We start from the raw sequence: 12,291 nt of genomic DNA, 5'->3' as shown, positions 1-12,291 counted from the left end.
AATAATAATAATAATAATAATAATAATAATAATAATACTTTTAAATTCACATCTGGCTTCAGTCTAGGAAGACACACGCAAAAGCACGCACCTTGGATAGATTAAGCAGCTTTTGAGGCTGTCACTGGAGAATCGGTCTACTCCTTGATTTAAGGGATTGCGGGTAAAGAACGCCGCACTGGCTCTCCTCCTGTCCCACACTAAGAATATACAAAAGAGTCTACGGAAGTGTCAGGGAAACGCCAATGTCTGGGTCTTGGGGGCACGATTACAATCAAGGCAGAGACCCAAAAGGTATGCTTTGGGTCCCAAAGGCAGAGGCTAGTCCTCCTCCTCCCAGTGGGTGGCATCTGGGGCTGGTTGGCGGCTGCCTTGGACTTTTTCCTCCACAAAGTCCTGCCATTCTGGAAATTGCTTGGCCCCAAGGAGGGAGGGAAGATAAGAGAAGGGAGATAGAGCACCCGAAGTCACCTAGGGGCCCCTTTCTTCTCCCTCACACCTCTCCCTCTCCTCGATCCAGCCGCTATAAGACTTTATCAGTTCAATCTCGGTATTTTCCGAGACCACCCACTCCTTCCTTACTTACTCCCCAATCATTGGCAGATGTCCGGAGGGGGTTAAGGCTGCTTTGGCCTAGGACCCTCTGTGTGTGTGTGTGTGTGTTTGCGCGCGCGCGCGCGCGCGTGCACGCGCCTGTCCTTTCTGTCCGTCTTTGTGTACATACAGACATAAGCACACACTTCCATAAAGTCACACACACACGCACGCACGCTCCCACACTCCAGTGTTTTGGGGCTCTCTCTTCCTTCATGGCAATCTCTCCACCCACCCTCCCCCCCTGTTCCACCATCTTTTCTTTAAGGATTATACTTTCAAAACAAGGAAACCTAAGTCTTCCTTTCCCTCCTCCCAAGCTTCTTCCCTCCCCCTTTTCTCCCCTCCTTACCGAGCGAACTTCATTGTGTTCTGGAGGAAACGGGAATGTTGAGACATTAAAACCCTAATTGGGCTTTTCTTTATGACGTTTAATTTCCTCCATGGCAGACGTGTTTGCATCTTGCTGAAAGAAGACTTGTTTGAAGTCTGCAATCCAAGAAGGGGGGGGGGAGAGAAGGGAGGGAACGAGGGAGAGAAAGGGGGGGGAGATTTTCCAAGCCGCAGTCGTCACGAGTAGATCTTCTAAGCCCCCCTTTTCCTCTCTCCTTGCATTCAGATGACCCCCATTTCCCCAAAAAACAAGAATGGTGGGCTGGGGGAGGACAGAGACCCCCTATGTTTACTTGGGGGAAGCCAGGCGATGTCCACTGAGCCGCCTTGTGACAAACCCCTGAAAATGGAGGACAGCTGTATAGCCATATAAGGTAGGATGCTAACTTGACCTTCACTTTGCAATGGCGGCCCCCGCCCACCCAGACAGACAGTTGTAAACAGAAGTCATCCCGACCCAAAAAAGAGAGAGGAGGGAGGGGTTGGGTGAGGGGAAGAGATCAGCAGCGGATTAGAGGCAAGGTCTCACCGAATTGCTAAGATTTTGGGCTGATTTTTAAAAGCCTGCACCAAAAGAGGTACAATCGATTTTCTCTACTTCCTCGCGGAGGGTGAAGGGAGGGGAGGGAAAGGGAGAAAAAGAGGGGGTCAGGATCGAGATTGGAAACCGCCAAAGGTTAACCCCCCCCCCAAAAAAAAGCCGGTCTCCGCCCCCCCTCCAACCCCCGTCCTCTTGCAATCTTGAGCTTGCTGAATTAAAGGGCTATTCAAAGGAATGGGTTTGGGGCAGACTGCAGCGTCGGAGGTTGTTTTTGTTGTTGAATGTGGCCTTGAAGTAGTGGAGATGGCATTTGGGGGGGGGGGGAAGAAAAAAGGGCTGGTGGTCGTGGTCAGCTCTTCTTTTTAATGCAATGGTCTGTCCAGACTCAAATTGATAGCTTTCTCTCTCCCCCTTTTCCTTTTTTTTTTCCTCCTTGGGGGTAACCAAGACTTGATTTTCTCCTTCTAACCCCAGAGTTCCTTAGCAAACAAGATCTCTGCTTATCCTGGCATCTACTGAAAGCTTCATTTCTTACAGGGAAAACTGAAATCTGGGACGTGAAAAAACAACAACCCAGTTTGCTCACACAGTCTGAGAAAAAAGAACAGGCTTACTCGCCATTTCTGCAAAAGCAGAATAATATTAATATATATTATTAACTAATACATAATATTAATAAATATTAACAACGCTAATGCTGGTATTAATAGACACAAATAGCAGGCCATAGTAAAGCTAAGAGAATAAGTGTTGGTTTTGCTTTGGAAAATATCGGCATATGGGTTCAAGGAGAGTTTAGACCTTAAGTGTGCTGTGCGTTTGCTTGGGCAGAAGACAAAAGAGGCTCTCACAGATTACTGTAAAAAACGGCAACGTTTACCATTTAGGCTTAAATTTCAGGAAAAGAAAGAATTTTTAAAAAACAGCGGTGAGAAATAGAACATGATTAGATTTGCTCCAAATTCCTGACTCATTAGTCATTTAGGATGAACTCTTGCTATATAAGCCATTGAGTTCCAGGCCAACTAAGGTGAATTATTAGGCGAGGTTTCCGAGACCTTCTGTTTCTCGAATTTCACATCCCACAATCTTTAAAATAAGAGGACTGGAGTATCAGCCACAGACTTTAGAAGTGGTGACCATGGGCCCACCCACTCATCTAATTTTATAGAGAGAATAGGGGTCATCCTTATTGTGACCAAGAGGGACTTGATAAAGTATGTTCCTCTTGTGTTGTGGAAGGATTTCATGGCCGGAATAACTGGGTGGCTGTGAGTTTTCCGGGCTGTATGGCCATGCTTCTGGAACATGGCCATACAGCCCAGAAAACTCACAGCAACCCTATGTTCCTCTTGTTGGAGATCCTTTCCTTCTTTCAGGCATGGAAGTAGACTACAAATATCGATATAGATATGAATCACAATTTCTTGGCTTTTTCATCTGGTTCTGACTGTGGAAGGAGAAATAATAAGTGTAGAGCATAGTACATGTATCTATTATTATTATTATTATTATTATTATTATTATTATTATTATTATTATTATTATTACTACTACTGTTATTATTATTTAAAAATCGGTTGCCCAGTGGAGAAATGGTGAGGTTTGTTGTAAGTACATAAAGGTGCATAGAAGAGTCCAACATTGTAGTGAAAGGCTTGCAATCTTGAAATATCCCTCAACAATTTCTGGAAAAACTGCAGGCTCTTTTTCATTGCAGTGAGAACAACTGGGGAGGTTTTTAAAGTATCCAAAACCTTTATTTTGGGCCCCTTTTGTGATTAAGTCTTCCCAGGACCCTTCCACACAGCTGAATAAAATCCCACATTATCTGCTTTAACCTGGAATATATGACAGTGTGGACTTGTATAACCCAGTTCAAAGCAGGTATTGTGGGATTTTGTGCCTTGGTATTCTGGGTTATATGGCTATGTGGGAGGGCCCCCAGTGTGTGGATCTGGACCTTGCATCCCAATACGTTTGCATCCCTATTCCTTTGTCTTCAAGAAAACCAGCTGCCTTGTCAATCCAATGGTACAATACATGCAGAATGACTGAATATTACATCTCCCTCCTTTTCTTGCCCTGGGACTGGATTTCTGGCTTTTGCAGTCTAGTTAAGCGTCACAAAGCAGACTACGGGCCGGCCCTTAGGTTTTGCTGAATCGCAGCTTTCTCAAACAATGTGGTCCAACCCAGTCCTCAGTAGAGTCTATGGCAAAACAGTCTGTGATTCTTCTTGTTCCTTGGGAGGATGTCTGCTCCTCTTCGCCTCCTTCATGTAATACAGCTAATCGTGGCAATAATCATTTCCTTTTCGCTGCCCTCGTCCTAGATTACTAGCTTTTCAACCCAATGAAATGAATTTCTCCTTGCCCTGTAATTATGTGATCATCTCTGTGAAACGTGCGTTTAGGTAAAAGCTAAGGCCTGGATACCACTCCTGAAATGATGCTCTCCCGCCTTCCCTTTCTTGAAAAGATTAATGTCGGCGGCGATTCTTTGAGACCCTCTCACATATAGGAAGAACAACAAAGGCCTCCGCACCGCTATACTGCAGAGAATGAACAATATTTTTTAGCGTGGCTGTTTCAGAATCCCGCTGTTATTGTTTCAGGCAAATGTAAACAGAGGTTCTGAAATGTAAACGTATTTAGAAAAACAGTAAGACTTTGGGGCATACCGTAAAAGCAGAAGGGATTAAATTCATCAGCTCTGGGAAGGAAAGGGGACGCTTTTGCATCCAAAGAGAGGGCCATGATCCAGCCCATATTAAGCATCGTTTTATCGTCTGAATCAATAGGGACTGAAGGGTTCATGATGGGGAACCCACTCCTTTCAAGGGAAGGGATTTCAGCACTCGTTTGTGGTTAATTAAGCACTGTTGTACTAAATCACTGTGCATCTCTGGCCCCTTCCACACAGCTCAAAAAAATCCCACATTATCTGCTTTGAACCGGAATATATGGCAGTGTAGACTCAGATAACCCAGTTCAATGCTGATATTTTGAGATTTTCTGCCTTCATATTCTGGGTTATATGGCTATGTGGAAAGGCCCTGAGGCCCCTTCTACGCTGTCAAATAAAATCCAGATTATCTACTTTGAAATGGATTATATAGCAGTGTAGACTCACATAATCCAGTTCAAAGCAGATAATGTGGATTATCTGCTTTGGTCATCTGAATTCTATGGCAGTGTAGAAGGGGCCTGAGTAAAGGAAAAAATTTAGAAACAGGACTAACTGAAACCAGTGGGTCTCCAACATACTCACCTTGGGTCGGATCAGAACCATGGTAACATTTCCTTGCAAACTGGTGTGTGTGTCTATGGCTAGATCTACACTGCTATATAGTGCAGTTTGAAGTGCATTGTATGGTCAGGGTAGACCCATATCATGCAGTTTGAACTGCTCTGAACTGCATTATATGAGTCTACAGACCATGCCCCCTTCCACACAGCTGAATAAAATCCCACATTTTCTGCTTTGAACTGGAATATATATGGCAGTGTGGACTCAGATAACCCAGTTCAAGGTAGATAGTGTGGGATTGTCTGCATTGATATTCTGGGTTATATGGCTGTGTGAAAGGATCCTATGTAATGCAGTTCGAACTGCATTATATTGTAATGTAGATCTAGCCCTTGTGTATACCTAGGTTGAGTCTAGCTATAAGTCAGACCCAGGGAAATAAATGGGAATTCAGTCAGCTATGATTTGTGTGCCACTTTTATTTCAATGTGTCTACTTTGCTAAGGGCCCTTCCACACAGCCCTATATCCCAGAATATTAGGGCAGAAAATCCCACAATATCTGCTTTGAACTGGGTTATCTGAGTCCACACTGCCATATATTCCACTTCAAAGCAGAAAATGTGGGATTTTATTCAGCTGTGTGGAAGGGGCCTATGTCTAGCTCCAACCCAGATCTAAATCTAATCTCAATTTATGATTTTCCTTAAAGAAAGAAAAAAAATCTTTATTTCACATACCCAATCCGCTGTAACATCATCCCCCAGACACAAAGCCTGCCAGTAAGAAAACCTCAGCAAAGTCTTCCACTTCCCTGCAAGGAATACAAACCTACCGATCTTTTTTATCTTTCCGATCCTTTTCATCTTTATTATCACTCTTGTTAACAACACCAGCGAGGCCTGATACATATATCTCGTTTAAATGCAGTCAACCATGGAGCCACTGCAGTTGGTTGCTACAGACATATTAATTAATTTATTCTCTCAACAGTAAAATATTGCGGTGTCTCCTTGCTACCTACCAAGTCATATAAAAATCAGGCTGGGATATTTTTTACCCTCTTCTGCAGTTCATTAGGCTTTACCTATAAGTTTCCATTTGAAACGCTTTGCTTTAAAACTAATTACTCGTATTCTATTTCATTTCCCAATCCCAGAGTATAAAAGACGGATTCAAAGGTGGCGTGGGTGGCATATGTTGGTAAACATTGCTAATTATTCCCACTCTGTCTTTATTGTGTATTTATGAACCCACCCTTATAAAAAAGGGGGAGAAAATACTCAGTAAAAGGTGCGCTGGCATATTGATGGCGATGGCACATGTTACTTAAAAGAGCCTCGTCTCGTTGGGGACAGAGGGAGGTTTTACTCCTGCTGCGGTTGAACCGGCAGCGGTTCTGTTTCTCTTTGGCTTCGCCTGTGTGTTTCGTAAAGCGGATTTACACTTGCGGATTAAATACAGGACTCCTTCAGATAGGGTGAGGGGGGGCGATACACCATTTACTTTCTCCCGTGCTTTGAGGAGTTCGGCTCAACCACACAAAACGCGCTTGAAAGGTGCCAAAAAGGTCTTGAAAGCGACTGGGTTCAGATCAAGACCAATTCAGTTTTGTAGAGATTCTTGGAGGCTCTGTTTAGTCCTCTGTTGACTTACCTCCTTTGAACCTAGTGGCATTTGCATCGGTGTATAGCATATGGTTTTGTGGGAAGAAGGCGGGTATCTGAGTCCTTTACCAACCTCATGGTACTTGCCTGTGATTTAATTCTTCATGATGTGTGTATTGGATGTGGGTGCAAGCAGGTCATTTGCCAAGGGGTGGCTTTGAAAGGTGCTTTCGGTTGTGTCCGAAGTAAAAAAGGATGAAAGGCTATATGTGTTGTGGAAGGCTTTCATGGCCGGAATAACTGGGTTGCTGTGTGTTTTCCGGGCTATATGGCCATGTTCCAGAAGCATTCTCTCCTGACGTTTCGCCCACATCTATGGCAGGCATCCTCAGAGGTTATGAGGTACATTGGAAACCAGACAAATCTGCCATAGCAGAGCACTTGATGATCCAACCTGGACACTGCATATTATTAGAGAACACAGAAATGCTCTCACAACCACCATGTCAGGCTACACAGATAAGCCATTAAAATCCACAAGCATGTGGAAAATTTCAACAGAAAGAGGAAAACATGAAAATGAACAAAATCAGGCTACCACTATTTTTTTTAAAAAAAACAACTCTAAAATCAGGACAGTAAATAAAAAAAACAACACTCTAAAATCAAGGGAATTCCAGACAGGAAACAATCAGGGTCAGCTAACACCTCCCAACAAAGGATTACCCCATATAGGAATCAGCCAGGCTTAGAAGCTGAAAGGCTTTTCAATTCTAATCAAGGTGATTAATTGCAACATTCACACTTGAGTTCCTGAGGACCTTCCACAGATATATAAACCCCACTTGTCTAGTTTCCAATATACCTCACAACCTCTGAGGATGCCTGCCATAGATGTGGGCGAAATGTCAGGAGAGAATGCTTCAGGAATATGGCCATACCGCCGGAAAACTCACAGCAAACCAAAGGCTATATGGCTCCCCCAGTGCATTGTTTGCTCTTTCTGTCACCGCAAAGGAAGCTTTCCTCCTGCGTCCCTATTGCTAACTTGTCATTTTTAAAAATGAAACGGGGGTGAGGGATATAGTATTATCCAGAGCAGCGTGTCTGTCTGGTGTGGAGGATTGGCAATTATTTTTCCCTCCGTGCGCCAGGAACCGGCACCATATTTAGAGTCATTAACTACAATTGTTTCCTTTCTTTTCTGGAAATTTGCCTGGGATCGGCACCCGTCCAGCGACCACTGCTATGAGTAGTGCTGACCTAGATGGCACTGAGTTTAATCCCATTAAGGAGAATCCAGGCAAGTCCACAGACCTCCCAGGGTGCATCTAGAATTAATGCAGTTTAATACCCCTTTAAATGCTATGGTTCAATGTTATGGAATTATGGGGTGGTCGTTTGACACTTTAGACTTCTCTGCCAAAGGATGATAAGGCCTTATCTAACTAGAATTCTAGTGACTCCATAGCATTGAGGCATGACAGTTAAAGTGGTATCAAACTGCATTAACCCTACAATGTAGATCAGTAGTTCTCAACCTGTGGGGTCCCCCATATGTTTTGGCCTTCAAAATCTAGAAATCCTAACAGCTGGAAAACTGGCTGAGATTTCAGAAAGTTGTAGGCCAAAACACCTGGGGACCCACAGATTGAGAACCACTGGTGTAGATGTACACCAGTTTCAGTGGGGTGCTTAAACAACTTGTTTCTGTTACACTTAATGAAACTTCACAGTGTTGAACTCAGACCCCTTCTACACTGCCATATAATCCAGATTATCATAGCAGATAATCAACTTTATCTGTTTTGAACTGGATTATATGACTGTACACTGCCATATAATACATTTTAGAGCAGATAATCTGGATTTTATGTGGCAGTGTAGGAGGGGCCTCAGTCTGGTTCCCATCCATCATCATCATCTAAAGATGAAGCCCAGTTCTATTTTTTGCAGCTGGATAGATGTAAACATTTAGGCAACAACTCTCATTTTGGGTTGCCCTGATTTTTCCAGGCTGTGTGGCCATGTTCCAGAAGCATTTTCTCCGAAAGTTTTGCCCGCATCTATGACAGGCATCCTCAGAAGTCGTGAGATCTGTTGGGAACTTAGGGAAGGGACGTTTATATATCAATGGGATGGAAGGTCCAGGGTGGGAGAAAATGCTCTTGTCTGTTGGAGGAAAGTGTGAATGCTGGAATTAATCACCTTGATTAACATTGAAATAGCCTTTCAGCTTCAAAGTCTGGCTGATTCCTGCCTGAGGGAATCCTTTGTTGGGAGGTGTTAGCCGACCCTGATTATTTTATATCTGGAATTCCCTTGTTTTCAGAGTGTTCTTTATTTACTGCCCTGATTGTAGGGTAGCCAGATTTTGTTCATTTTCATGGTTTTAAAATTGTCCACATGCTTGTCCACAACCTCTGATGATGTATGCCACAGATGTGGGCGAAACGTCAGGAGAGAATGCTTCTGAACATGGCCAGACAACCCGGAAAACTCACAGCAACCCAGTGATTGTAGTTATGAAAGCTTTCCATAACACAACTATCATTTTCATCCAATATTTCAAAATGAGGTTTGTTCTTTAATATTACTAATACTGTACCATCACTTGTATAAGTTAGTAATAGTACCTAGTTATGCTAACATGCATTTTCCGCGGTCCATGCTTTCAGAATGCTTCCAAAGGACAAATACTTACATGCATTCACATTTCTTTATATAGCATAACCTCAGGTATCATAGTTGTCACCATCCTCACCTGTCATCCTAGAGATGTGGGGGTTATTGATATTTGCCCCCAAAGTTGGGTCCCCTCTGGTGCCTTTTCCTATTTCCCCCCAGAATGGCTAATTTTGCCAATCTCAAAAGGGGCTTAGTATTGTAATACATCCTGGAGCTAAATGGATGTTTCATTTTGTAATGCCTTTCACGTTACATTGCTTAATGTATTATGTGCTTATCTATTTATTTGCCCTATCATCACCCAACCTTTCAGGGGGTTCCAAAACGTCAAAAGAAGAGAACGGGAATTCTTGTCATTCTTCCTTTGCTCCCCCCTCCTTTTTTTCTTTCTTTTTGGCTTGTAGGCCTTGCCAGGATGAAAGCCAAGGCGAGCAAGGAGGCAGATAGTTCAGCCGCAGATTCCTCTCCGTGAAGGCCAAGAGCAAAGCCTGCCGACCTCCCAAACGGGGCCCATTTGTCACCAAGGAAGACATCCCCTCCCTGCGCCCGGGAAGTGCCAGACAGAATTGTCAACCCTCTTCTCAACTCCTTCAAAACAAGCTTATGAAGCAACAGAAGGTTGATAGAAGGGAATCCTCTCTGAGACCAAGATTTGCCCTATGTAGGATGGACAGAGGGAAGAGCCATGAAGGAGGGCAGGCATGTCAGTTTGTAGTATAGATAATATTTTCTAATATATATGGCGAATTTAAAAAAAAATGAAATTAGTGTTTTTATTTCACTAGGGTGCATAGGGTTTTTTTAATACATGAATCAAATCATGGGTTAACTCAGCTAAAGCTAACCCATTCCATCAATGAAACTGATCTAAGGGCCCTTCCACACAGCCAGAATATCAAGGCAGAAAATCCTACAATGTCTGTTTTGAACTGGGTTACCTGAGTCCACACTGCCATATATTCCAGTTCAAAGCAGATAATGTGGGATTTTATTCAGCTGTGTGGAAGCGCCCTAAGTGTTGGTTTGCCAACTTTACCACCAATAAATGTTTCCAGCTCGCTTTATTGGAATTATTGGCCTGCCTACTGGTCAACACACATTTGGGTACCTTAAATGTTAGTCCTGTTTCTTGGTATCCTTGACCTGCTGATCCCAAAAATGGCATCAGTTTTCTCCTATTAGTGCTAGTTTTTGAGATACAGAATATATAGCATATACCACTCTTCACTTCACCTGCCTATAAAAAACCAGGTTACATAATTATTGTGTTTAAATTAATATATTTAAAGCATGAAGAAAACATATTAAAATTAAAGGAAATGTGTATTACATGGAACTCTACTTATTTCATACAAAAAGTACACATTTATACAAATGTTGGTCACACCATATCCAAGAAATTTGAACTGATGAAGTGTATCCAATGCAATTTTCTGAATGAGCACCTCAAATAACCCCAGAACCAGGCCTAAAAAACCAAAACATCCAAAAATACTTTTGTGTGTGTTGGACTTTGTATAGTCTTTGCCGTCTTTGATCAGAAGCAAATTATCCCAGAAATGTCAGGTTGAGAGGTTTGGGAGTGGAAACACACACAAGGAAGAAAGAAACTCTAAAATTACACATGAATGCTATCTGTTTGGGATGATGAGATTGCCCTATATACACTACCTGAGATTTGTGGCTGGGATTCTCTTGAGAGTGGGAGGGTTTGTTCAAATTCTGTTCTGTGCAAATTAGTCTTCCAACATTTATGTCACTGAACAACAACACTTTTCTTCGAATCTAAAGGGCAAATTTCATCTATTCTAACGCTTATGCACTCACTATCCTTCTGATATGGAAAATATCAGCCCTAAAAGTGATAACCTGGAAATTATTTGAATTATGTTTGGATTAATTAAATAAGCTTTTGCATATTTCCTGTTATGGTGGAATAATTCACCCCTCTGAAATACTACCTAGAAGGTATGTTTTTCTTCCTCCCTTCCAAGGCAGAATTATTCTTTGGAATTCAAGAGGTGTGTGTGTATATATATGTATATGGAGATATAACTCCAGCTCCTTAATGAATTCATGTTAAAACCATAGCTATAAAATACAAGCAGTAGGTGTGTGTATACACACACACACACATGCAGCAAGCAAGCAAGCACAGAAACAATATGCACTTTTACTGCCTGCAACAATTTGTCCGACCACTCACTGGTAATAAATAAGTTTTATCTATTTGGATGAGTGTTTAAGCATCTTTGGAACCAAGTTTCGCTCTTCAAGGTGAACCGACCAGCAATTTTCTACACAATTTATGCCACTATATACAGTCCAGCCTTGTTGGCCATGGGCCAGCAGTCTCTTCACTTCTGTGGAACCCTTTGCAGCCTTCTTTATGTCCAGCCAACTACTGTCCCATGCCTCCAGGAGAAAATTATGTTTGGGTGGGTACTTTCTTCCAATTAGTGTATCTTTTTTTTTTCACCAAAGCAATTCATGATTTTGGGAGTGAAGTCTCAGATTCTCTTAAGCCCAGGGGAAGTCTCCAATACAGTTGTGTGAAAGACAACAAGGTGGGGAGGCAATATCCAGAAAAAGGATATCTCAGTCCTCAAACAATCAGTTGGTTCCAGATTAAGTCATGCTTTGAGTGGGACACTGTGGATCAATTTAGTCATTTTATGTCCCAATGTACTCAAAACATAGATATCTCTAATACAGTATTGCTTTACTACAGTGGGGCTGTGAAGGAGCTGTGTTAACTTGGAAGTCTCATTGAATTGAGTGGGGACTATCCCCATGTAAACGCCCATCAAACCACAATTAAGTGTATTGGTAATAATAGTAATTATGATAGTGGTAATTACGATGATGCATAATTCTTTTAAGTGTGTTCAGAGATCTTCATGGCCAGAATTACAGGGATGCTGTGAGTTTTTTGGGCTGTGTGGCCATGTTCCAGTAGCATTCTCTCTTGATGTTTCACCTGTATCTGTGGCTGGCATCTTCAGAGAGAATGCTACTGGATGTTCCATGTAGCTGAAAAACTCACAGCAACTCAGATTTTCATATACATTGCAACTATCCTATAGAATGGGCCAGGGTCACTTCTATATTACAAGTGGGAAAGTCTGAAGCTGAATATTATTGCATGTGTAAAACCTGGGGCACATTTGTGAAGTCCCAGCAAAATATTTTTCTTAGTATTTGGGAACAAAGGGGA

At 42.4% G+C, this 12,291-nt stretch overlaps 1 long non-coding RNA gene across 1 annotated transcript; it reads left to right on the top strand.

The window, feature by feature from the left end:
* Window positions 1–1,281: 1,281 nt before the first annotated feature.
* Window positions 1,282–10,993, top strand: LOC134296509 (uncharacterized). The gene is made up of 2 exons (XR_010003287.1): window positions 1,282–1,361; window positions 9,479–10,993. It is a non-coding gene; the product is annotated as an uncharacterized LOC134296509 (long non-coding RNA).
* Window positions 10,994–12,291: the final 1,298 nt, after the last annotated feature.

The sequence above is a fragment of the Anolis carolinensis genome, chromosome 2, assembly GCF_035594765.1.
Source record: "Anolis carolinensis isolate JA03-04 chromosome 2, rAnoCar3.1.pri, whole genome shotgun sequence".
NCBI classification, from domain to species: Eukaryota; Metazoa; Chordata; class Lepidosauria; order Squamata; family Dactyloidae; genus Anolis; species Anolis carolinensis.
This window is presented reverse-complemented; position numbering and strand designations above follow the sequence as displayed.